This window comes from Gobius niger (genome assembly GCF_951799975.1).
Source record: "Gobius niger genome assembly, chromosome: 10".
In the NCBI taxonomy this organism is placed as follows: Eukaryota; Metazoa; Chordata; class Actinopteri; order Gobiiformes; family Gobiidae; genus Gobius; species Gobius niger.
The window spans coordinates 31,001,478-31,024,648 of record NC_136861.1 but is presented as its reverse complement, the minus strand read 5'-3'; the positions used below and the strand labels follow the sequence as shown (position 1 = coordinate 31,024,648).

At 40.8% G+C, this 23,171-nt stretch overlaps 1 protein-coding gene across 1 annotated transcript in view; it reads right to left on the bottom strand.

The window, feature by feature from the left end:
* Positions 1 to 23,171, bottom strand: part of LOC306969616 (uncharacterized protein) — a 245,809-nt gene that overhangs the window by 133,780 nt on the left and 88,858 nt on the right. The window lies entirely within an intron of this gene.

Here is a 23,171-nt window from a genome sequence, read left to right as displayed (position 1 = left end):
TTTCTGCACACGTAGAGTAATGTTACACTTGTCTGCAATACAATTATTTATGTAATCAATTTGATGAACCTCTTCGCCCCCGCCTTAACCCATTAACACATTTTCTCCAGTTCAGTTTTATAGCCAGAGCAACATTTGAGAGCGAAAACCTGCAAAACTGATCGTAGCTTGTGGTGCGTTTTGACGCCTTTTTGACATGTTTTCATCATTGTCATTTTTCATTTCTTTTTTTACCTTCGTTTGCTTTCATCACATTTTTGCTGCCATTTTGTTGTCCTCGTTTGTCAATTTTGACACTTTTTTCATGAGGCTTTTAGATTTGGGTAAAGCCAAACTGGAACAAACATGCTCAGTTCAGGTGGTGGTTAAGAGGTTAATGGGATCAAATCTTTCTTCACTGTTTTTTTATTTTTTATTATTATTTATCTGATTCCCGGACACTTCTCAGATTTCAGTACATATTTTTATTGTGTATGATTGAAAAGTCTGTTCATAGTTCAACATTAATGTTTCTGATTCTGTCTTTTTATGGGCCACAAAACACTGTGTATACAGCGCCCCCTCTGGTGGTTTCTGTGACTGACTCCAAATTGTTATTGTACAGCTCTTCATATTCTCTGAGTGACTGTGGGTCTCGGGCACAGTAATAAACTGCAGAGTCTCCAGGCTGCATGTTGTTTCCATTGAGGATCACTGTGTTACTGGAGGAATGATCGATACTGAACTTGTTCTTCAGGGACTCTTTGATGCTTCCTGAAGATCCATGAGAATTATATCCAATCCACTCCAAAGCTTTCCCAGCAGGCTGTCTGATCCATGCTGTGCTGTAGCCTGTGTAAGAAATTGTACAGCGGATGGACAGAGGGCCTCCAGGCTGCACAGTCACAGAGTCTGGCTGTGTCAGTGTCTCACTCTTCACACCTGTGGACACAAACGTGTTCAGTGGAGGCTTCAGTAACAGGAGCATTGTGTGTGAATAGAGCTGATGTTGAGAGTGAAAGAGGAAAACTCACAGAGCAGACAGAGAGCAGCCACCAACAGCCTGAGAGTGTTCATCCTGAGACTGCACATGGGACTGTGAGGAACTCATATATACTGCACACACTCTACACCTGCTTTACATATTCTCCTCCATTTACATCAGCTCATACATTTAAAGTGGGAACACAAAGAGGAACACTGAAGTTGATGTGGATACGACTAGAGAATATTTCAGTACCACTGTTTTGTGTTTATATTCATTTATTTATAGTAGCATGAAATTATTTACTCATTTTTATATTGCAAGTGATATAAAAGAAACATAGTAAATCTTTTAGGTCATGTTTTAGATGTTGAGAAGGTTTACTTTGATTAATTACAGAAACTTTATTTGTGAAACATAATAGTGGATATAACATAACTTTTTCTTTTTCTTTTTAAACATGATCTGAAAGTATTACATCACATTCACTTTACTGTGTTTACACGTTAAATTTATTTAATCCATACATTTCTTAAATAGCTAAACCGGTGTTATTCGATTAATGTTCAGTCCATGTTTGGGATCATATTCAAAACCTGCAAAAATTGTCACTGTAACTAGAATTTTACAAGCAAGACCAAAGAAGTTGATTTGAACTGTTATCAATAAAGAAGAAAAAATAAGAAAAAGACTTTATCAAAACGAGCTCTAACACAAAACACAACCCTAAGTTTGCTGTGTGTCATTGAGTCATGTTTTTGTCTTGGTGTTTTTCACTGTGGCCGCTGCCGCTATATAGAGCACAGTGATCCACCACAGCACAAAAACATCACTCTGTAAAGAGGAGGCACAGTGTTATGCAAAATCAACTACTTAGATCTGTTTGACCACATTTCAACAAACGCACACATGGCTCCATTTGTGCATAATTAAAGTAATCGTTTGGTTTATTTTATCTACTATCACTACACATACACTGCCCATTCATGGCCACTCAACCAATGTCTACGCAAGTGGAGGAATTTTTATACATTGTTGAATATAATATGGTGCTGTAAATACAATAAATATTGATATAGAAACGCAAACGTAAATACACAACGTTAAACTCATAATACAATCTAATACTCAACTATTGCAACATAGATTAAACTAAACTGTATAAGAGAGGGAGGAACATGAGCGGTCCCAAGACTGAGCCCTGAGGAACCCCACATCAGGACCGCACATTATGGGATTTGTGGACACACTAACCTTTCTAACACAGGACAGCAACATCCCAATGATCTGACGAGGTCCAGAGCAAATGGAAAATCACTGTCAGAATTGGAGAAGCTTCATTTCATGATATTGTGTTTGTGGCTGACATGGGTTAAGGTGAACATGATGGACAAAAATAAGACTTTTTTTTTATCATTATTACAACAAGGACGAGACCCACGAACTACATTATTTTCCATGAGAACACAGAAGTACCATTCTGTAATAGTGATGTGATGTAATGTGATTCACTCAGCTTTGTGGACTTCCTTTAAAAGGAATAGTTCACAGTGTTTACATACTGAAATATGTTCTTACCTGAGCTCAGACGAGTTGATGCGTACCTGTCTGGTATTGGTGCATGCGCTCAGTCACGCAAAAAGACCAAAGATGTTGTTAGTTAGAAGTGAGAGTGTTCATCCTGAGACTGCACATGGGACTGTGAGGAGCTCATATACACTGCACACATTTCTACATCTGCTTTATTCTCCTCTACTCTCCTTTATCATGAGCTACTCTCCTCTCTTACAGCACCTCATAATTTTGAAATGATTTGATGGTTTCGTCGGAATATGGCAGGATACACATTGTCATTTGAAAATGTTAGAACAATGGCATGCAGTAGTTTATTAATCAATTCCTTTAAAAATAAAAATGAATAAAAGAAAAACAATCCTTCTCTCATACTAATAAACATAAGAAAGTTGTGAAAATAACTAGAGTTAGGGTTTATATAAGGATTTTCTCATTACTTTTTCCCCAAGTTGCCTTGTCAGTGTTAATCAATGAATTACTAGTAGTCATCTGGGCTGTGTCCTGGGGAAAGCAGTAACAGCAGTGTGTGGTTTTTGCACAGCTCTTCTGTTGCTCTGAGTCACTGTGGCGCACTCGAGCACAGTAATAAACAGCCGAGTCGTCAGGCTGCAGCCTCTGTCCTCGAATCGTCATAGTTCCTGCAGACGTGTCTCTGCTCAGACTGAACCTGTCCTTCAGAGCATTGTTCTGGGAGAGGCTACCACCTCCCCACTGATGATTGATCCACTCCAGTTTGCCCTGTCTCTGTCGGATCCAGCCTGTGGCATAGCTGTTGTCAGTGAGAGAGTAACCAGAGACTCTACAGCTGATGCTGAGAGTTTGAGCAGGCTGCAGCAGCACTGAGCCTGGCTGGAGGAGCTCCACACTGAGCCCTGGACCTGTGGAAACACAACATCATCATCATCATCATCATCATCATCCTCAGACACAGCAGTGAAGGACAGTGAAGAGTTCTCACAGGAAGCAGCTGCCAGCAGCAGGAGCACGGCCCCAGACAACATGACTGATGTGTGTCTGCCTCTAACACCGCTCTGTTTTATACACACACTCATTTGCATGTCCATGTAGTGATTTGGGTTTTTCTGCACACGTAGAGTAATGTCACACTTGTCTACAATACAATTATTCATGTAATCAATTTGATGAACCTCTTCGCCCCCGCCTTAACCCATTAACACATTTTCTCCAGTTCAGTTTTAAAGCCAGAGTAACATTTGAGAGCGAAAACCTGCAAAACTGATCGTAACTTGTGGTGCGTTTTGACGCCTTTTTGACATGTTTTCATCATTGTCATTTTTCATTTCTTTTTTACCCTCGTTTGCTTTCATCGCTTTTTTATGTTATTGTTGCGCTTCCAGCACATTTTTGCTGCCATTTTGTTGCTTTCGTTTGCTTTTCTGACACTTTTTTCATGAGGCTTTTAGATTTGGGTAAAGCCAAACTGGAGCCAACGTGCTCAGTTCAGGTGGGGGTTAAGAGGTTAATGGGATCAAATCTTCCTTCACTGTTTTTTCTTTTTTCATTCATCTGATTCACGGACACTTCTCAGATTTCAGGACATATTTTTATTTTGTATGATTGAAAAGTCTGTTCATAGTTTAACATTAATGTTTCTGATTCTGTCTTTTTATGGGCCACAAAATAGTGTGTATACAGCGCCCCCTCTGGTGGTTTCTGTGACTGACTCCAAATTGTTTTTGTACAGCTCTTCATATTCTCTGAGTGACTGTGAGTATCTGGCACAGTAATAAACTGCAGAGTCTCCAGGCTGCATGTTGTTTCCATTGAGGATCACTGTGTTACTGGAGGAATGATCAATACTGAACTTGTTCTTCAGTGACTCTTTGAGGGTTCCTGTAGAAGATCCTTGAGAATTATATCCAATCCACTCCATAGCTTTCCCAGCAGGCTGTCTGATCCATGCTGTGTAGTAGCCTGTGTAAGAGACAGTACAGGTGATGGACAGAGGGCCTCCAGTCTGCACAGTCACAGAGTCTGGCTGTGTCAGTGTCTCACTCTTCACACCTGTGGACACAAACGTGTTCAGTGGAGGCTTCAGTAACAGGAGCATTGTGTGTGAATAGAGCTGATGTTGAGAGTGAAAGAGGAAAACTCACAGAGCAGACAGAGAGCAGCCACCAACAGCCTGAGAGTGTTCATCCTGAGACTGCACATGGGACTGTGAGGAGCTCATATATACTGCACACACTCTACAGCTGCTTTACATATTCTCCTCCATTTACATCAGCTCAGACATTTAAAGTGGGAACACAAAGAGGAACACTGAAGTCGATGTGGATACGACCAGAGAATATTTCAGCACCACTGTTTTGTGTTTAGATTCATTTATTTATAGTAGAATTAAATTATTTACTCATTTTTATATTGCAAGTGATATAAAAGAAACATAGTAAATCTTTTAGGTCATGTTTTAGATGTTGAGAAGGTTTACTTTGATTTATTACAGAAACTTTATTTGTGAAACATAATAGTGGATATAACATGACTTTTTTTTTTCTTTTTGAACATCATCTGAAAGTATTACATCACATTCACTCTACTGTGTTTACATGTTACATTTATTTCATTCATACATTTCTCAAATAGCTAAACCAGTGTTATTCGATTAATATTCAGGCCATGTTTGGGATCATATTCAAAATCTGTAAAAATTGTCAACGTAATAAGAGTTTTAGGAGCAAAAACAAAGAAGTAAATTCGAACCTTTATCACTAAATAATAAGCAAGAAAAAGACTTTATCAAAACGAGCTCTAACACAAAACACAACCCTACGTTTGCTGTGTGTCATTGAGTCATGTTTTTGTCTTGGTGTTTTTCACTGTGGCCGCTGCTGCCGCTATATAGAGCACAGTGATCCACCACAGCACAAAAACATCACTCTGTAAAGAGGAGGCACAGTGTTATGCAAAATCAACTACTTAGATCTATTTGACCACATTACAACAAACACACACATGGTTCCATTTGTGCATAATTAAAGTAATCGTTTGGTTTATTTTATCTATTATCACTACACATACACTGCCCATTCATGGCCACTCAACCAATGTCTACGCAAGTGGAGGAATTTTTATACATTGTTGAATATAATATGGTGCTGTAAATACAATAAATATTGATTTAGAAACGCAAACGTAAATACACAACGTTAAACTCATAATACAATCTAATACTCAACTATTGCAACATAGATTATACTAAACTGTATAATCTAAAAGAGAGGGAGGAACATGAACGGTCCCAAGACTGAGCCCTGAGGAACCCCACATCAGGACCACACATTATGGGATTTGTGGACACACTAACCTTTCTAACACAGGACAGCAACATCCCAATGATCTGACGAGCTCCAGAGCAAATGGAAAATCACTGTCAGAATTGGAGAAGCCTCATTTTATGATATTTGTGTTTGTGGCTGACATGGGTTAAGGTGAACATGATGGATGTAAATAAGATACACACGTAGAGTAATGTCACACTTGTCAGCAATACAATTATTTATGTAATCAAATTGATGAACCTCTTCGCCCCCGCCTTAACCCATTAACACATGTTCTCCAGTTTAGTTTTATAGCCAGAGTAACATTTGAGAGCGAAAACCTGCAAAACTGATCATAACTTGTGGTGCGTTTTGACGCCTTTTTGACATGTTTTCATCATTGTCATTTTTCATTTCTTTTTTTACCTTGTTTGCTTTCATCACTTTTTGTATTATTGTTGCGCTTCCAACACATTTTTGCTGCCATTTTGTTGCTTTCGTTTGCTATTCTGACACTTTTTTTTATGAGGCTTTTAGATTTGGGTAAAGCCAAACTGGAGCAAACATGCTCAGTTCAGGTGGGGGTTAAGAGGTTAATGTGATCAAATCTTCTTTCACTGTTTTTTTTTCTTTTTCATTTATCTGATTCACGGACACTTCTCAGATTTCAGGACATATTTTTATTTGTATAATTGAAAAGTCTGTTCATAGTTCAACATTAATGTTTCTGATTCTGTCTTTTTATGGGCCACAACATACTGTGTATACAGCGCCCCCTCTGGTGGTTTCTGTGACAGACTCTGCAAGTTGTTTTTGTACAGCTCTTCATATTCTCTGAGTGACTGTGGATATCGGGCACAGTAATAAACTGCAGAGTCTCCAGGCTGCATGTTGTTTCCATTGAGGATCACTGTGTTACTGGAGGAATGATCGATACTGAACTTGTTCTTCAGTGACTCTTTGAGGGTTCCTGTAGAAGATCCTTGAGAATTATATCCAATCCACTCCAAAGCTTTCCCAGCAGGCTGTCTGATCCATCCTGTGTAGTAGCCTGTGTAAGAAATCGTACAGCGGATGGACAGAGGGCCTCCAGGCTGCACAGTCACAGAGTCTGGCTGTGTCAGTGTCTCACTCTTCACACCTGTGGACACAAACGTGTTCAGTCGAGGCTTCAGTAACAGGAGCATTGTGTGTGAATAGAGCTGCGGTTGAGAGTGAAAGAGGAAAACTCACAGAGCAGACAGAGAGCAGCCACCAACAGCCTGAGAGTGTTCATCCTGAGACTGCACATGGGACTGTGAGGAGCTCATATATACTGCACACACTCTACACCTGCTTTACATATTCTCCTCCATTTACATCAGCTCAGACATTTAAAGTGGGAACACAAAGAGGAACACGGAAGTTGATGTGGATACGACTAGAGAATATTTCAGTACCACTGTTTTATGTTTATATTCATTTATTTATAGTAGCATGAAATTATTTACTCATTTTTTTATTTCACGTGATATAAAAGAAACATAGTAAATCTTTTAGGTCATGTTTTAGGTGTTGAGACGGTTTACTTTGATTAATTACAGAAACTTTATTTGTGAAACATAATAGTGGATATAACATACTTTTTTTTCTTTTTTAAACATGATCTGAAAGTATTACATCACATTCACTCTACTGTGTTTACATGTTACATTTATTTAATCCATACATTTCTCAAATAGCTAAGCCAGTGTTATTCAATTAATATTCAGTCCATATTTGGGATCATATTCAAAACCTGCAAAAATTGTCAACGTAATAAGAGTTTTAGGAGCAAAAACAAAGAAGTAAATTTGAACCTTTATCAATAAATAATAAACAAGAAAAATACTTTATCAAAACGAGCTCTAACACAAAACACAACCCTAAGTTTGCTGTGTGTCATTGAGTCATGTTTTTGTCTTGGTGTTTTTCACTGTGGTAGCTGCTGCTATATAGAGCACAGTGATCCACCACAGCACAAAAACATCACTCTGTAAAGGGGAGGCACAGTGTTATGCAAAATCATCTACTTAGATCTATATGACCACATGACAAATATTTTCCCTCAGTAAATGCACACATAGAGTTGTGTTTGTTTGTTTGTCATGTGTGCATAGTTAAAGTAATAACTTCTTTTATATTATTAAGTATCTTTACAGGATTGCACTCTGCTGCCCATTCATGGCCACTCAGCCAATGTCTGCGCAAGTGGACGAAGTTTTATACATTGTTGCTGTATAATCTAAAAGAGAGGGAGGACTTCCAATCAGAACATGAGCGGTCCCAAGACTGAGCCCTGCGGAACCCCACATCAGGATTACACATTAGGGGATTTTTTGGACACGCTAACCTTTCTTACACAGGACAGCAACATCCCAATGATCCCACTTAGAGAAGAAGTTTATTGCCATGACACAACACACGGAGAGAACACGCAAACTCCACACAGAAAGTCCCGGGGATCGAACCTGGGACTTCTAACTGAAGGCAACCACTCTACCAAGGTGTCGTTCTTTTTTTTTTTTTTGTTATTGCTGAGCACCACAGCAAATGATTTAAAAAACCTCACTATGTCGTTGTGTTTTGTACTGTAGTTTACATGGGTTATCATCGTCATCACAACAGGGACGCGACCACATACTACAGTCTTTCCCATGACAACACAGAAGTACTATTCTGTATTAGTAATTTGTGTAATGTGATTCACTTAGTTTTGTGGACTTCCTTAAAAATGATCGACGATTGCAGATAAAATACTGTAGTGTTGCACCTCAAGTAACCCAATCAATTAGGATGAGTGATAATGTCTTTCATGGTGCTGTGATGCAGAGGACAGTGTGAGAGCTCCCCCTTTGGAGAGACAGTATATAACAGCCTGATGTGTTTTTGTTCAGCTCCACATGTTCAAGCTGAATTCTTGCCGTAATTGTGAGTTCACAAACACACGAGAATCCATCTTGAAACGCTCCCGCCTTCATTGTTCGGACAGAAGCAGAATTAGTTCTGGGAAAAACTACATGATTTAACAAGGTAGTGATCATAAAAAACACGAGGCATGCTGCAACACGTATAGAGCTTTTTCCAAAACTAAACACTGATGGATTTGTAGCGGGAGCAACAAAGCAGAAAATCTTCTCCGTTTCGCATTGACATTTAACAAGTATATTTGGAACAACACCTAAAATAACGTGGTTTATTGAAAATGTTCACATATGTTTATTTACTTTCATGTCACGTAGGGCGTAGCCATCTTTAAATGGTCCTTCTCGAGTTTCCGAGTCGGAATGACGGAGTTGGTGCGCGTTCCAGTTGAAATTTCCAAGTCGGAGTTCGGAAATTCCGACTTCCGAGATCAAGTGGAACGCACCATTGGTCCAATCAGCAACCAACAGCCTTTTTTTGGTGACATAGGTATACTAATAAACATCCAAAAAGAGTTGTGAATATAATTAGAGTTAGAGTTTATAAAACCATTTTCTTTTGACTTTTCCCCAAGTTGCCTTGTCAGTGTTAATCAATGAATTACTAGTCATCTGGGCTGTGTCCTGGGGAAAGCAGTAACAGCAGTGTGTGAAAGCAGTAACAGCAGTGTGTGGTTTTTGCACAGCTCTTCTGTTGCTCTGAGTCACTGTGGCGCACTCGAGCACAGTAATAAACAGCCGAGTCGTCAGGCTGCAGCCTCTGTCCTCGAATCGTCACAGTTCCTGCAGACATGTCTCTACTAAAACTGAACCTGTCCTTCAGAGCATTGTTCTGGTAGAAGTTTCCACTTCCACTTCCCCACTGATGGAAGATCCACTCCAGTTTGCCCTGTCTCTGTCGGATCCAGCCTGTGGCATAGCTGCTGTCAGTGAGAGAGTAACCAGAGACTCTACAGCTGATGCTGAGAGTTTGAGCAGGCTGCAGCAGCACTGAGCCTGGCTGGAGGAGCTCCACACTGAGCACTGGACCTGTGGAAACACAACATCATCATCATCATCATCATCCTCAGACACAGCAGTGAAGGACAGTGAAGAGTTCTCACAGGAAGCAGCTGCCAGCAGCAGGAGCACGGCCCCAGACAACATGACTGATGTGTGTCTGCCTCTAACACCGCTCTGTTTTAAACACACACTCATTTGCATGTCAATGTAGTGATTCAGGTTTTTCTTATAGTGGCATAGGAGAGAACTGCAGGTATTGAGTAGCCAAGGGTTGTCAACAACGCCACCTAGGGTAGGCCTAGGACCCTACACAAGGCAGACACAGGTTTGTTTTTACCGTTTAATCAAAGGGCAGAGAAAATATTACTTTTATTTAACAGATTTCGTTAAAATCTCAATCTCATCAACATACAAAGACCGACAAATTGTCACATAAATCAAAGACCAATTATTTACAGTTAAAAATATACAATATATACCTTGGGTATTTACCATAAACCCAGAGATTTTTGGAGTTACAGTGACGGCAAAACCAAAATCAGTCTTGGTAGGTTTACCATGCTTTTAGGGAATCCAGAACAGTAGAGTGGGAGGAGTTGCGCCCCTGTAGCAGTGCGGTGAATGGTGTGGGTCCTGGCGTCCGCAAACAACGTGTGCAAAATTCACCTTCCGAACCGGCACACCACACAAGGAAGAAGGCATTAGGGCGGACGAGGCACAGCTGGGCTACTTGCCCAAATATCCCACGCTGATGGCCCAAACACATATCTGTCGGTGACCAATGTTTTTTTCTTTTTTTTCAACACACATTAGGTATGACATAAGCCAATAGACTAGTTTAAGCTACAATTCGTACTATTAGTGCCGCTGTCACTACAAACACCACCGCCACCTTCCGTACCGCCGCTGCCGCTGCCGCACCACCATAACCACCACCATCACTATCACTACCACCATCCGCACCAGCATCACCACCACCACCACCGCTATTAAAATCAAAGATTTGAGTTTAGAGTAGAGTAAAATCATAGAACAGAACAGATAACAAATAAAGAGAAGAGAAGAAAAAAAGAGAAAAAAAAAGAGAGAGAAAAAAAAGAGGGAAATATATATATATAAATAAATGAATTGGTTCCATTAATTATTTCTTGTAAATAACGTTGTTTGTAATTAAATGTGTGGCATTCCTCTCATATATGGCTAGTTTAGCCATATCGATAAGGGCAATGTCCGCCCCCTGTTCCCCACGCCTGAGACTGCGACCAATGTAAGCCATGGTGACACTGGATGGAGGAAGAACACCCGTGAGTGTCCCGAACAAACAGCACAGCGGTGAGAGGAGCATCTACCCACAAAACCCACCAGAGAGGAGAAAATGATGTTCTCAAAGCTGCAGCTGTTGTGAAGGAAGGAAAATAAACATGCTTTATTATTTGTAATACATTCAAATCAGCAGCAGATGGCAGTATAGGGCGAGGCGCATAGACTGTTAAAAAGAATGGACTACTCCTCCTCACTGCTCCCCATTTACCATAAAACCAATAAAAACAGCCTGGTTTCTTTAATTGTGACTAACCCAGCGTTATCTCAGGAGGAATATCTAGCCATAGAAAGTGTTTAAAAACTAGAAACCAGGCGTTAAAGTTGTTTTTAACATGTCTGAAGTCAAATGCTTTTCATTGGGAGACTAGCGGCTATGGAGGTCCTACAGCAATGGCGGAGCAATGGCGGCATCTAGAGTCGTGGTCGTAAAGCGGAGCAGCCAGCGCTATGCAAATGCCGTCGTGGCTCCGGCCGGCCGCATCGTGCCGCTCTCCTGTGTGATCCCGGAGGTTTCTTTTTCCGGTTGCCGGGCAGTGTAGGGAAATAATGGAAGCTCGCCGTTCTCTTCTCTTCCTCCACTGTTGGTGAGAGCTTGGTGTAAATCCCTTTGGTATCCGCCCCGTGCCAGTCAGTGCCACGCCAGGTGAGCGAGGAGGAGCGCTCCAAGAAGCAGGTAGGGGGAGGGCAGATGCACTCCACACTGCCACATTATTGCACACATAGAGTAATGTCACACTTGTCTGCAATGCAATTTAGTCAATTTAATTCATGTGATCAAATGTACAATGTCATCCTTCACTGGATTATTTTTATTCATTTATCGGATACATAGATCATTAGGCAATAGGACATATTTTTTATATTGCATGGTTGAAAAGTCTGTGCATAGTTCAACATTATTGTCTCTGATTCTGATACTGTGTATACAGCGCCCCCTCTGGTGGTTTCTGTGACAGACTCTGCAAGTTGTTTTTGTACAGCTCTTCATATTCTCTGTGTGACTGTGGTTGTCTGGCACAGTAGTAAACTGCAGAGTCTCCAGGCTGCATGTTGTTTCCATTGAGGATCACTGTGTTACTGGAGGAATGATCGATACTGAACTTGTTCTTCAGTGACTCTTTGAGTGTTGCTGTACTACATGCTTTACAATTACGTCCAATCCACTCCAAAAGCTTTCCCAGCAGGCTGTCTGATCCATGCGGTGTAGTGGCCTGTGTAAGAAATCGCACAGCGGATGGACAGAGGGCCTCCAGGCTGCACAGTCACAGAGTCTGGCTGTGTCAGTGTCTCACTCTTCACACCTGTGGACACAAACGTGTTCAGTGGAGGCTTCAGTAACAGGAGCATTGTGTGTGAATAGAGCTGATGTTGAGAGTGAAAGAGGAAAACTCACAGAGCAGACAGAGAGCAGCCACCAACAGCCTGAGAGTGTTCATCCTGAGACTGCACATGGGACTGTGAGGAGCTCATATATACTGCACACACTCTACACCTGCTTTACATATTCTCCCCCATTTACATACAAGGAACAAAGAGGTTTACGGCCATATAAATGCTTCAAAGGGTATCAGAACTATGTTTTGGTCGGAATAAAAAAAAAGTGTTTATATGTCAAATCATATGGTTTACTTTTTCACTTTATGGTGCATTATGCAATTTTAATGTGAAAAAAAGTTTGTATTTGTGCATTTGACCTTTCAGTGACCCAGCGGCTGTATGAGCGGTTAACATTGTGTCTTTACTTTCCATCCTGGTGGCCTCTTGGACGCTCCAGGACCAGTTGTTTTGGGGGTTTCTGGTCGGTTTTCAGTGCTGATGGATTTGTCTCCATGGTTACGTATATTGGTTGTTTTTCAGGTTCTACTACCATGTGGGGGGCAGTTGTTCCTATAACTGCATTACACTTTCACATGTAGTGTCTAAATAGAAAATGTATGAATTACAAAAATGATCATTAATATCATTGACTGGGCCCATCCTGAAAATATTTGATCTACTCGAACTCATTGTATCTTTATTACTAATATTTGTACGTGCAAATGTGAACTTCATGAACTGATCAATTGGTATCCTGTACTTAAAGGGACTATACAGAGTTTAAAAATGTTCAAATTGTGTATTTTCCTCCCCCTACATGTTCCAGCCATATTCTAATGTGTAGAATGAGCTCAGACCTGTTCACCACAACTGCCGGACGTCACAGCGGAACGGAAGTGCTCGGCGTCTGTAATGCAATGTCTTACAGCCTGATTTTAATTTGTAAAACAGCTTTTTCATTATTTCTGTTGTAAATGAGAAACAAAGAGTTAAAAAAAAAAAGAAAAAAAGGATGTGCCCGAGGTGCTTCCAGGTCAGCTGGGGCCAAAACAAACACATCCCCTGAGCGTCTGAACAGATCAGTCATGTTTGTGCTGCAGCTGAAGATGGAGCTCGTTGTAACTTACTCTGGACACACCTGTTCTTTATTCTTACCTCACGATAATGTCACGGAGAAAAAGAAGCGCGTTTGGCTACGAGGACTTTATTCAACCTTCCTAAAGAAGAGGCTACTCGTCAGAAGTTGTTTTTTTTCTCTGGGATTCGGCGACTATCACCAAAATACTGTTTTTCTGTGACTGTCTCTGATGGATGTTTGGTGAACCTTCACCTGAATCAAAGTGGATTAACTTTTACAACCAACGCGAGTCCCATAATGTAAACAGCGATGGACCAGAGCGGTGAGTTTATCAAAACGTGTGTTAGCGTGTCTGTTAGCGTGTGTATTAGCGTGTGTGTTGGCTTGTGTGTTAGCTTGTGTGTTAGCTTGTGTGTTAGCTTGTGTGTTAGCGTGTGTGTGTTAGCTTGTGTGTTAGCTTGTGTTTGTTTGCTTGTGTGTTAGCGTGTGTGTTAGTTTGTGTGTTAGCTTGTGTGTTAGCGTGTGTGTTAGCTTGTGTGTTAGCTTGTGTGTTAGCTTGTGTGTTAGCCATTTATGAAGCTGTGTTGCAGATGTCAACTCCTTATAACTGCATCGTGACGTATCTTCACTTATTGCTGTTTATTTATATTACGGTAAAGTTGTATGTGCGGAGAGAGGGGGCGGAGTTAACTGAATCTAAGCGTTGTGTCTTCCGGGTTTGAAAAATACCCCCAGAAGACTTATATTTATCACAAAAATGAGTGCTCAATAGTGGTAGAGGTACAATATATCATATAAATGCCTATACTTAATTTTGGAATGGCTAAAATGGCATGATACAGATCCTTTCAGTGTTTCACCATAACATTGACTGATTGTGAAATACATCCAATGGTGTAAAACTTCCCAAAGTGTTTGCTTGAACATCTGACACCACATGACCCACAAAAAGGACTCTGAGATCAGCTGGAACTGGTTTACTGTAAAATCCAGACTATTGAGCGCACCTGATCATAAGCCGCACCAACTAAATTAGTCCAACAAAAAAGTACATATATAGGCCGCACTTGTCTAAGCCGCAGGTGTCTGTCCCTGCTGTAACACGAGAGCACTGAACGCTTGGACTACGGGACAATTCCTCCTGCTCTGTTTGGACAATGAACATGTGGAAGAACCCGTATATCTCCACAGATTTTCTCTTGTGCTCCTTGTTGTTTCTCACAGGTTTTTGTATTGGCATATTTCACTGTGGTCCCTCCACACAGTGACACACAGCTGTGCAAAAACTACTGACTGACATTACAAATGTGCACGTGTGTGACCATGTGTGACCATGTGTGAGCATGTGTGAGCATGTGTGCGGGTTGCAGAACATTATTAAGAAGTTACCATTCAAGCTAGAGCTGCAACTAACGATTATTTTGTAATCGATTAATCTATTGATTATTAATCGATTAATCGCTTGGCTGTGAATGGTGTATGAAAATTAGATTTTTTTTTAATTTGTATCACATAAAGCTAAAGAAGAATTTATATAGCGCCTTTCACAGACATGGTCACAAAGCGCTTTACATGAGCGCTTTACATGAGTCAATTGTACATTCACTCCATACTCAGTGGTGGAAAGCCACTGTAGCTTCAGTTTCCCCTGGGGGAGACTGACAGAAGCGCTTTCGCGACTGCACACGTCTGCGCCAACGGACCCTCTGACCACCACCATACATTCACTCATATACATCATTCATCCTGCATTTTTTAGTGGTAGGGGAAACCGGAGTGCCCGGAGGAAACCTACGCAGACACGGGGAGAACATGCAAACTCCACACAGAAAGGCCCCGTCCCTGGTGGGAATCGAACCCGGACTAACCGCTGCGCTACCGTGCCGCCCAAGTGGCATCGCTTGAGGACATGTTGATGGAGTAAACTTAAACAAAGGCTCTTAGTGCTAATTCTGATTTCTGATTGGATGAGACACAGACAGATATTCATGAAATGTACTATGCACAAAACACTACATACACTTACTATGAAATTGCACCAGTCTATAGCACACTACAATGATGACGAAACCTTCTGTTGGTCTGTCAATGCAGTAAATTAAAATAACTGCCTTGTATAAAATTGCTCTTTCAAAATGGCCGTAGCAAATGACTTGAAATAGCCCCCTGTCTCTTTAAGAACCTCTGACCCTTTCCGACACACCCCCTCCACACGCTGTCTGTGGCATCACAACAACACTGCGCTCGTTGTCTCAACTGTATTGAAACTACAATAGTTTTTTTTTAATTTTTATTGTTGGAAAGGAGCTACTGTTTATCACTTTGTGAACAATGGCCACACAGGATATTATTTGGAGACGAACCTTCCACACCGGACGCTTGGAAGGGGCTCTTGCCTGAAAAATAACTGCTGTTTGGAGGCTATTTCTTTGCATCTGCCATGCCCTATGGATCTCTAACTATACCCCCATGGACGACACCAGGATCTGCAGGAGCCCATACGATTCAAAAGACGGACATTATCTGTGCAGGTGGACAATGGTTTTTCGAGGTTACCCGTTAGCTTGTTATAATTGACTACAGCTCATTGTTGATGAAAAGTCTGCAGTAAACCACAAATGTGTAAAGCCAGGCTCATTGTGTGATCATCGTAAAGGCTGCTTCGAGTAGTCGCCTGCTTTATTGACGTTATTTGTGCATAATATGCTGCCTGTTTTCAATGAATGTTGTGAAGGTGAAGGTTGTTAGCTTGTCGCGGCTAATAGTGCCTTAGCTCCTGGAGAAACCACTCGGCTACGACTCACTATAGATGAAATGTGAGCAATAAACTACGTAATCAACAAGCCAGGCTCCGTGTGTGATCATCATAAAGGCTGCTTCAAGCAGTTGCCTGTTTTAGTGATGTTTTCAATGCATAATATGCTGCTTGTATTCAGTGAATTTTCCCGTTAGCTTGTCGCGGCTAGCTTGTTAGCTCCGGGAGAAAGCCACTTGGCTATGACCCATTGTAGATTAAATGTGAGCAATAAACTTCCAAATCAACAAGCCAGGCTCCGTGTGTGATCATTGTTAAACGGTTCTTTATGTGTGTGGTGGTTTTATTGACTTTATGTGTGCATATTTCTCGTTTTCACGTGATGACTCGAGGTTTAGCTTAGCATTAGCTTTCTCCGGAGGCTCTGTGCATCATCAAGGCCCTAAGACATTCCCAGCTCAGAACCAGCCGCTGAAATAAGTGTTCTTGTCACCGGTTTTAATCCTGGGTGTTTCGGTAACTGATGTGTGTCTTTGTAAAAGTCTGCTGTGGCTCCGGTTCACAACACATGAAGCTAATCCTCCATGATGACTCTGTTTACATCTTAGGGCTGGACACTGCGGGGAGGGGGTTCTGCTGAGGAGCAGTGGTTGGTTACTTGGCTGGTGACGAAAGAATCGGGGCGTCTCCAGGCGGTCGAGGCGTTCCCAGAAGGAATCAGGCGTTTTATCCCTAAAATGGCCGCCATCAGAGTTTTTACAGATTACTCGAAAATACGTGAATGTGCCAAGGCAACACTTGTGTTTAATGTGTTTAATGAGGGAATGACATAATAACATGATGTAAAGCTTGAAAAAGTCGATTTTGCATAATACCCCCCCTTTAAATATATATATATATATATATATATATATATATATATATATATATATATATATATATATATATATTTCTTTAAAAGTAATTTGAATAGTTTTGTCTCAAAACTGATTCCATAAAAATATCTTACTGTCATGGTGTCACGATATTACAAGTGTCTCATACAGCACACAGAGTAAGATCTTAATGGATAAAGGGCGCCCTCTCTGGTTATTTCTGTGACTGACTGAAGTGTTTTTGTTCAGCTCCACATATTCTCTGTGTGACTGTGAGTATCGGGCACAGTAGTAAACTGCAGAGTCTCCAGGCTGCATGTTCTGTCCAGTCAAAGTCACTGTTTTACTGGAAGAATCCACATAAATACTGAACTTGCTCTTCAGTGAATCTTTAAAGTAATTGTTGCCATAACTGTCTTTGTATCCAATCAACTCCATGGCTTTCCCAGCAGGCTGTCTGATCCATGCTGTGTAGTCTGTAACAGAATAAGAGACAGTACAGCGGATGGACAGAGGGCCTCCAGGCTGCACAGTCACAGAGTCTGGCTGTGTCAGTGTCTCACTCTTCACACCTGTGGACACAAACGTGTTCAGTGGAGGCTTCAGTAACAGGAGCATTGTGTGTGAATAGAGCTGATGTTGAGAGTGAAAGAGGAAAACTCACAGAGCAGACAGAGAGCAGCCACCAACAGCCTGAGAGTGTTCATCCTGAGACTGCACATGGGACTGTGAGGAGCTCATATATACTGCACACTCTCTACATCTGCTTTACATATTCTCCGCCATTTACATACGAGGAACAAAGAGGTTTATGTGGACGGCCATGTGAATGCTTCCAAGTGTATAGAACTAAGTTTTGGGTTGGGTTTAAAAAAAAATGTGGTTATATATCACGGTTTACTTTTTCTCTTAAAGGTACATTATTCATTTTACGTGTGAAAAAGAGTTTGTATTTGTGCGTATTTGACCCAGCGGCTGTATGAGTGGTTAATATTGTGCCTTTACGTTCTGTCCTGGGGGCCTCTAGGACGATCCAGGGCCAATTGTTTTTAGGGTTTTAGGGTTGTGTGTAGATACAGACGCCATATCGTTATAGAAGGGGGCGTGGCCTCGCCAAGGCGGAAAAGTGTATCTTTTGGGAAACACAATTTTTCACTCTTTTTTATCACATACAAATAAAGCAAAGTCTAAATTGGGTCCATATGGATGTTTATTCACTGCAGATTGTTCAGTAGAAGTGAAAACATGGCAGTCGTAGCGTTAGCATGTAGCATGATGATTCCCTGTTATTTTTGTAATGATGGGCTAATGAACCACTTTGATCCTCCCCAAGTAGTTTTTGAATAATTAGAGAAAGTTTTGATTGTTCTCTTGTTTGTTTTTCCCCCTTAAATGTTTAAAACATGACCATATATGGACGATTCCAGCGATGTCCTCTGTATCTATTGTTGTTGTTTTCAGGTTCTAGAATGTGATGTCACACTATACTATATGGGGGCAGTTGTTCCAATTAACTGTTTTACACTTTCACGTGTAGTATGTGAAAAAGAACATTACACCACCTTCTCAAAAACAAAATCCTTAAACCTGCACCCACCTGTCCCAGAAGCTCATTATTTTTTATTACTAATTATTCATACGTGCAAATGTGAACTTCATGAACTGATCAATTGGTACTTGGCTGTAAGTATCTTATGGAAATGTGTTTCAAAGAAGTAAGTATTTGTAATAATTGTAAAGGTATTCTATAAAATGTGATCCCTGTATTAATCTTTAAATGTAAACTCAGTGTGGGGCAAGTCTAGCATTAAAGGGACATTTTAACAGTAAAGGTATGAGCTCCATTCTGACAAAAATGACACAAAAACAGTTTTTTTTACACAGTGAGAGCAGCAGTAAACAGAGGCATCAGTTTGTGTCCCAGCGCTCTGTCTCTCTGTCTCACTGTGTCTCTGGCACAGTAATACACGGCGCTGTCGTCCGCCCTCAGCCCGCTCATCTGCAGAAACACCTGGCTGCTGGAGTCGTCTCTGGAGATGGTGAATCTCCCCTGCACGGACTGGGAGTAGTAGATTGGAGAACTATATGTGTCCACCAGTGCGATCCACTCCAGCCCTTTCCCTGGGGCCTGTCTGATCCAGTTCCAAGCATAGCTGCTGAAAGAGAGCCCAGTGGTGCTACAAGTGAGTCTATGGGATTCTCCTGGACGTTTGACGGCAGACCCAGACTCTGTGATAGACCAAGCATCAGTGAGGTTTAACAGACTGGCGGCGCACAGCAGTAGAGTTAGATTTGTCAGGGCCATCGTTGCACTGTCTGCTGTCAAGAGTGTGGTTCTACTTAAAATAATGTCCTCACTGAAGCTCCGCCTACTTTACAAACTATGGCAGTGAACACAAATAACTTTTTTTGCAAACATTGTGGGCAGTGCATGGTGCTAGAGGACGTGTTGATGGAGTAAACTTAAAGAAAGGCTCTTAGTGCTAATTCTGATTTCTGATTGGATGAGACACAGACAGATATTCATGAAATTTACAATGCACAAAACACTACATTAAAAATTTCATTAAAGATACTACATTTTCATGTCATTGTTGCTCTATTTGAGTCTGTGTGAACCAGAAAACGATTAATCGATTACTAAAATAGTTGTCGACAATTTCAATAATCGATTAGTCATTGATTAATCGATTAGTCGTTTCAGCCCTAATTTAAGCCCCATCAGCATTTGGCACGTCTCATTAATGTTACATTGTTGTCAACAACATCAGCAATAAACTAGACAAAACTAAAGTAACCCCACGCTTAAAGTTCAAATAAACTGAAGGACAGAGATAGTTCTACAAGTTATATATGTATGTAATGTATCAATCAACATTGTTTTGTGAATATAAAATATATAGTTTGCAGTCACAGTTCATATCCACAATTTACAAATTCACATTAACTGAAAAACTTTGAAAAGCAAGGAAAAAGTTCCCACACATATTTGCACATAGTTTGACAGTCGGTTTCAGTTTCTTGAAGGAAACTGACACAGGTTGGAGAGAACATGGAAAGAGAAGGGGCTCTCCCACTGACCAGCAGGAGGTCACAATCATCTAAATCTATAGTACATAAAACACTAAAAACATGTACAATAGGTTAGGGTGAGTGAGAGTGTGTGTGAGAGTGTGCATTTTTAAGCCGTTGGGAGTCAAAGCTGGTATTGGTTCATTATCTGAGTAGCCAATACTCCATAGCAGTACCTAATGTAACCTGTTGTAATGATGTAGCTAAATAAAACAATTACGTTTTGATTAACGGCTCCACAAAGTCCTTTTGAGCGCAGGCTTACCATGAAGTCCACAAACACACAAAGGGAAACGGAGCAGTTCTCATCTTTTACCCACTTTGAAATGTCTCTCTCTGTCACTGAAAATTATTTTCAGCCAATGAGAAAACACTATTCTAAGGCCCGCCTCCCTATCAGCTTTTTACCAAAAGCGAAAATTCATGAGTTAAAAGCAAAAGAAAAAGAAGTGTAGAAAAAATTGGCTGACTTTTGTTTACTGAATAACAATTTTTATCCTTCATGTTTAGAAATGTTTAAAAATGTCTGTTATGTTATGTTAGGAAATGTCAATTAATAATATTTTTTAAAATTATATATATATATATATATATATTCCTTTAAAAGTAATTTGAATATATATATATATATATATATATATATATATATATATATATATATATATATATATATATATATATATATATATTCCTTTAAAAGTAATTTGAATAGTTTTGTCTCAAAATATCTTACTGTCATGGTGTCACGATATTACAAGTGTCTCATACAGCACACAGAGTAAGATCTTAATGGATAAAGGGCGCCCCCTCTGGTGATTTCTGTGACTGACTGAAGTGTTTTTGTTCAGCTCCACATATTCTCTGTGTGACTGTGCTTGTCGGGCACAGTAGTAAACTGCAGAGTCTCCAGGCTGCATGTTCTGTCCAGTCAAAGTCACTGTTTTACTGGAAGAATCCACATTAATACTGAACTTGCTCTTCAGTGAATCTTTAAAGTAATTGTTGCCATAACTGTCTTTGTATCCAATCAACTCCATGGCTTTCCCAGCAGGCTGTCTGATCCATGCTGTGTAGTCTGTAACAGAATAAGAGACAGTACAGCGGATGGACAGAGGGCCTCCAGGCTGCACAGTCACAGAGTCTGGCTGTGTCAGTGTCTCACTCTTCACACCTGTGGACACAAACGTGTTCAGTGGAGGCTTCAGTAACAGGAGCATTGTGTGTGAATAGAGCTGATGTTGAGAGTGAAAGAGGAAAACTCACAGAGCAGACAGAGAGCAGCCACCAACAGCCTGAGAGTGTTCATCCTGAGACTGCACATGGGACTGTGAGGAGCTCATATATACTGCACACACTCTACACCTGCTTTACACATTCTCCTCCATTTACATACGAGGAACAAAGAGGTTTCTGTTTACAGCCAAAAGAATGCTTCTAAGTGTATCAGAACTATGTTTTGGTCTGATCTTTTTTTTTTTTTTTAAATATATCACCTCATGCGGCTCAAGAACCAATTGTTTTTAGGGTTTTAGGGTCACGTATGCAGTGCCTCTCAAAAGAACTTTTGCACATTTTGTCGTGTTTACAACCATAAACATAAAGATTTTGTTTTGATATTTTTACTGAACGTTCACACACAAGTAACCGACAACTGTGAAGTGAAAGCAAAATGAAACATGATTCTGTTATGTTTAAAAAAAAATTAAAAGTGAAAAGTGGGGCTTGCAAAAGTATTCATACAGCATGAGTGAATACTTTGTGGAACCCCCTTTTGCTGCAATAACAGCAGCAAGTCTTTTGGCGTTTGACTCTACAAGATTTGCACATGTAGAGACAGACATTTTAGCTCATTCCTCTTTACAAAACAACTCCAGCTCTGTCAGATTAGAAGGACAGCGTTTGTGAACAGCAGTTTTCAGATCTTTCCACAGATTTTCAATAAGATTTAGGTCAGGACTTTGACTGGGCTATTCTAACACATTAATATGTTTGTTTTTTTTAAACCATTCCATTGTAGATTTATCTTTGTGTTTAGGGTCATTGTCCTGCGGAAGGTGAATCTCTGCCCCAGCCTCAGTTCTCTTGCTGACTCCAGCAGGTTTTCCTCCAAAATGTCCCTGTATTTGGCTCCATCCATCTTCACAACTATCTTAAAATCTCCCCAGTCCCCGCTGAGGAAAAGCAGCCCCACAGCATGATGCTCCCCCCCCATATTTGACACTGGGGATGATTCTTCATTTCGCAAAAGTTCAAGGTGTATTAGTACTTTCAAGAGGCATTGTAGTTTGAAGTTCATGAGGAACACCGACAGGGTTGTCCTTTATTGCTCTTTAACTTTGCCATTTTTAAAGATGATATTTAACGTTTTGTTGAGGGAGCAGTACTTCCTCCTGTGCACAGGGAGTTTTTGTTCAGCTCCTCCCTCCCCCTGCTTCACTGTGGTCTCGTGCACAGTAGTAAACAGCCGTGTCCGCACTTTGGAGGCTGTTCATCTGCAGATACAGTTCCTGCCTGTTGTTGTCTCTGGAGATGGTGAACCTGCCTTTAACTGACTCAGAGTAGTAAGTAGAGCCCCCTCCGTTGCTAATGCGGGCCAGCCACTGCAGCCCCTGTCCAGGAGCCTGTCTGACCCAGTTCATGTAATAGCTGCTAAATGTGAACCCAGACGCTGTACAGGTCAGTCTATGGGATTCTCCTGGTCTCCTCACAGCAGGGCCAGATTCAGTCAGAGTCTGCCCAAACACACCTGTGGAAACATATCTGATATTAAATACACAGTGCAGTAATTCACCAATGTTACTCAGAGCAATAGCTGACCTGTCCAGTGTGCCGAGAGGACCAGGAGTGCCGCCCAGTACTCCATTATGTTTAACTGCCCTGTCTCCTCTGTACATGGAGCTAAATAGAGGAAAGGATTGAAGGTTTGCATTGGCTCCTCCCAAAAATGATCTGGGAGGAGTTATGATTTTTCTAATCATGACTCTCAC